General features: G+C 45.3%; 1 pseudogene; it reads left to right on the top strand.

Annotated features, from left to right (window-relative positions):
• The first annotated feature begins 2,460 nt into the window (after positions 1-2,460).
• On the top strand, positions 2,461-4,341 carry LOC116101383 (annotated as a pseudogene).
• Positions 4,342-4,697: the final 356 nt, after the last annotated feature.

Genomic DNA, 4,697 nt, shown 5'->3' with positions numbered 1-4,697 from the left:
TTGACTATTATGTGGCAGGAAGAATTTCTTTTCTGGTCCAGTCAATTTGGGGTTCTATAGGCTTCTTGAATGGTCACGGCATCTCTTTCTTTAGGTTAGGGAAGTTTTCTTCTATACTTTTGTTGAAGATATTTACTGGCCCTTTAAGTTGGAGGTCTTCACTCTCTTCTATACCTATTATCGTTAGATTTGATCTTCTCATTGTGTCCTGGATTTCCTGGATGTTTTGGGTTAGGGTCTTTTTGCTTTTTGCATTTTCTTTGACTGTTCTGTCAATGTTGTCTATGTTATCTTCTGCCCCTGACATTCTCTCTTCAATCTCTTGTATTCTGTTAGTGATGCTTGCATCTATGTTTCCTGACTTCTTTCCTAAGATTTCTAATTCCAGAGTTGTCTCATTTTGTGATTTCTTTATTGTATCAACTTCTATTTTTAGGTCCTGGATGGTTTTACTCAATTCCTTCACCTGTTTGTGTTTTCCTGCATTTCCTTAAGGGATTTTTGAGTTTGCTCTTTAAGTGCTTGTACTTGTTTACTTGTGATCTCTTGTAATTCTTTATGGGATTTCTTTGTTTCCTCTTTAAGGGCTTGTACCTCTTTACCTGTATTCTCCTATATTACTTTAAGGGAGTTATTCATGTCCTTCTTAAGTTCCTCTATCAGCATTGTGAGATATGATTTTAGATCCAATTCTTGCTTTTCTGGTACTTTGGGATATCCAGAACTTTCTGCAGTGGGAGTACTAGGTCTGATGAAGCCAAGTAGTCTTGGTTTCTGTTGGTAGGATTCTTGCGTTTGCCTTTCGTCATCTCTTGATTTTTGGTGTTAGATGTTCTTAGTGTCTCTGACTAGAGCTTGTCCTGCCCCTGCCGCCCTGCAAGTCCCCCTGTGCCTCCTGGCTGGCTGCTCCCATCTTAGAAACTCACCGGAGAGAAAATGGCGGATCTCACCCGAGCCTCTGGGTTAAAGTGCTCCCTGGAGGTAGGCCCTCCACTTGCAGGAAGGGGCAGAGAAGGTCACTGATCCACCTTTGTCATTTGGAAGCTGAGAGGATCCTGTCCCTGCCGCCCTGCAACTCCCCTTGTGACTCGTGGGGCCTGTGCCCCCAGCTGGCTGCTCCCATCTTAGAAACTCACCTGAGAGAAAATCCACCTTCATTACTTTAAGACCTTCATGGAGGTTGCATATCTTGCCATGTATTTTATTGCTAATTTCTGTTCCTGGGAAGGTAAAAGTCTATGAGTATATTCTCACATTTGAAAGCTTTTGTTGTGCAAACATTGTTCCTTAATTTAAACCATTGTTTAAGTAAACTTGTTTATAGCCAATTACTGGAAGCATAGGTCCTAGATGAAATTTGAGTTACCTGGTTCTGGGTGGAGAAGCTAGAGAGAAGAGGAGAAACCAGAAGAAAGAGAGATGGCACCATGACAAGAGAGGTACCATGAACATATGCCCAAGAGAAACAGGAATTATTTGGGGTATACCATTGGAGAGATAGCCAGGCCAGCAATTAAAAAAGTAGATTAGAGGTCACCCCTCCCACAGTAATTGTCAAAACCAAATAAAATAACCATAGTTTGAGTCATTTCTTTGGAAGAAAGTCGGAGATAAGTGATAGTTGGTCCTACTAACTCTTTGTCTCTAAAGAGAAGGTGATGTGGAAGAAGAAGAGCATTGCCTGGAGGGGAGAGGAGAGAAGACCATGTAGAAAAATAGACAAAGAAATACTTGAAAAGAAAGTCTCCAAAAGCCAAAGGATGTACATATTTTCATTGAATCATTTATGTATTTCCATCTGATCACAGCCCCCTCCCTCCTCTCTTCCCAATTCCTCTTGCCCTCTTACTCCTTCTTCTCCATTTCCCTATACCCTGCTCCCCACCAAAGGAGACCCTCCTTATCCACCAGTACTAACCCACCCTGGCACATCCAGTCGCATCAGGAATAAATGCATCCTCCCCTCCACCCTCTGAGGCCAGACAAGGCACCCCAGCTAGGGTAAAGTGATCTAAAGGCATGTTATAGAACTTAAGTGAGACACAGCCCCCACACCAATTATTAGGGGACTCACAGGAAGTCCTAGCTGCACATCTGCTACCTATATGTAGAGGGCCTAGTTCAAGCCCATGCACAGTGTTTGGTTGGTAGTTCTGTCTCTTTGAACCCCCATGCGCCAAGATGAGTTGACTCTGTAGTTCTTCTTGTGGTTTCCTAACCCCTCTGGCTCCCACAACACTTTCCCCAACACTTCCACAAGACTTTATGACCACAGCCTAATGTTTGGCTGTGAGTCTCTGCATTTTTCCATTTAAAGGTTGGTGGAGACAGCATCCATGAGAGGACTGCCAGCAGCAGCCAGAAATGGAAACATGTCAGAAGCCTGCAACAGCTACTTGTGAAAAAGGATGGTGTCCAGGTGTCCATGTGGGGGTGGGCGCTGTCAGAAAGATCAGAGGGATGGCGGGGAAAGAGGTGATCTGGATTGAGGGAGCCAGAAGCTTAGGGAGCCAAGGGGGATGGATGGAGCCCAGCCTTGAAATTGCTCCCTCCACTGCCTCTGCCAGGTTGGGGGAGGGACAAGCCCCATTGCCTGGGTAGGAGGAGCCTTGATACCCATAGCAGCAGGACCAGGAACGGGGCCCTGCAGCAGAGGCCTATGTGGTTTTGGAGGTGCATTGGCTCTGAGCAGCAGAAGCAGTGGAGGAAGCTGTGCCTGCAGAGACCTCCAGAAGACTTGCTGAGGGGAGGTCGGGACCTCAGCCAGACCACTGTGGCCTCTGCCACTGTGTCTGGACAGAGAAAGGAGGAGTATCCCTGCCTGTGGAGGAGCAGCCCCAGCAACAGGCCTCCCGAGGGCCCTGGGCAACAGCCCTAGGCTGCAAAGCCACAGTCTCCTGCTCAGGGCAAGAAGATCCAACACTCCAGTGTATAGAAAAAAATAACAAGTGATAAAGATCCCAAGGAAGAGAAAGATGATTATTCTGTCCTCCCTCAGGAAGTTTCCATTACTACGACTAGACCTAGCCGGAGCTGGCACTGTAGTAGCAGGACCTCTATCTCTAGGCTTCCAGACAGTGAGAATTCTCAGAGCTCTAAGTCCAAGACTGGCTCACTGCAACGTGTCTGCAAGGCAGAACCAATTACTGATCAACTTGATGATGATGTTCCAGAAGAACATCAGTCTCCAGGTGGCAGTAGGGATGAGGAAAAAGGAATGTTAATCAGTGAAGAGAATTACCATTCAAAGATGACCCAAGAGAAGAGACTTACAAGCCCCAGCTTGAAAGGGAAACCCGAAAGCCACAGAGAAAATCAGGGAAGGTGAAAGAAGAGAAAGAAAAGAAATTAAAGTGGAAGTCGGAGTAGAAGTGAAAGAAGGAGAGAATGAAATTAGGGAAGATGAGGAGCCTCCTAGGAAGAGAGGGAGAAGGCAAAAAGATGACAAGAGTCCACGGTTACCAAAAGGAGGAAAAAAAAACCTTCAATCCAATGTGTCCTTTGTGAGATGGAAGGATGTGGGACTGTTCTTGCTAACCATAGCTATTTGCAGCATCACATTAAATACCAGCATTTGCTGAAAAAAAAAATCTATGTCCCCATCCCTCCTGTGGAAGGCACTGCAGGCTCCAGAAACAACTTTGGTGATATGCAAAGCATCATACAGACCAGAGGGATTATTGCTGTGAGTATTGTGCATGGGCCTTCAAGAATTCCCACAATCTGGCAGTACACCGGATTATTCATATGGGTGAGAAGCCATTTCAATGGGGGATATGTGGATTTACTTGTCAACAAAAAGCATCTCTTAATTGGCACATGAAGAAACATGATGCAGACTCCTTCTACCAGTTTTCTTGCAATATCTGAGAAAAAAAAAAAAAACGAGAAGGACAGTGTAGTGGCACACAAAGCAAAAAGCCACCCTGAGGTGCTGATTGTAGAAGCTGTGGCAGCAAATGCAGGCACCCTCATCACCAGCACAGATATCTTGAGTACTAACCCAGAGCTCCTGACACAACCTGCAGATGGTCAGGGGCTTGCTCTTCTTCCTGAGCCCTTGGGAAACTAAACATCTGGAGAGTGCCTACTGCTAGAAGCTGAAGGAATGTTAAAGTCATACTGCAGTGGGACAGAATGGGAGTCTTATGGCTGAAGGGAAGAACTTTGTGGGAAGTGGCAGCAGTGGGGGCTCTGAAGGGCTGGTCATGAACTCGGATATACTCGGTGCTACCACAGAGGTTCTGATTGAAGATACAGACTCTACTGGACCCTAGTGCAAAGGAAGACTTTGGGCACTGGGACAGTGCAGACTTTGGATTTAAAAGATAAAAAGGACAAGAAATATTTAAAGCATTTCAAAATCTAGTAAAATAACTGAAGGGCCTGCTCTTTGCATTGTGGATCACAACATACACACACACACACACACACACACACACCCCATCCCCATACCCTGAACTCCCTTTCCTCATCCTTAAAATATTGATGTAGCCTTTACCAGAAATGGTGATAAAAAAGCAGTAACATACTAGGGTCAAGCCAGAAGCAGACTTCCTGCTCATTGGCAGATCTCCTTTTTCCAACCTAGAACTCTGATGTGTTCTGGATCAGCTTTGAACTCATAATCGTATATTACTATCATCTAAATCTTTTCTCCTCTACTACTGGCCTATGTCTCAGGCTTCTCCCTACTG

This window comes from Mastomys coucha, unplaced genomic scaffold (genome assembly GCF_008632895.1).
Source record: "Mastomys coucha isolate ucsf_1 unplaced genomic scaffold, UCSF_Mcou_1 pScaffold21, whole genome shotgun sequence".
NCBI lineage: Eukaryota > Metazoa > Chordata > Mammalia > Rodentia > Muridae > Mastomys > Mastomys coucha.
Note: the sequence above shows the minus strand (reverse complement) of the source record. Positions and strands in the feature narration are given on the sequence as shown.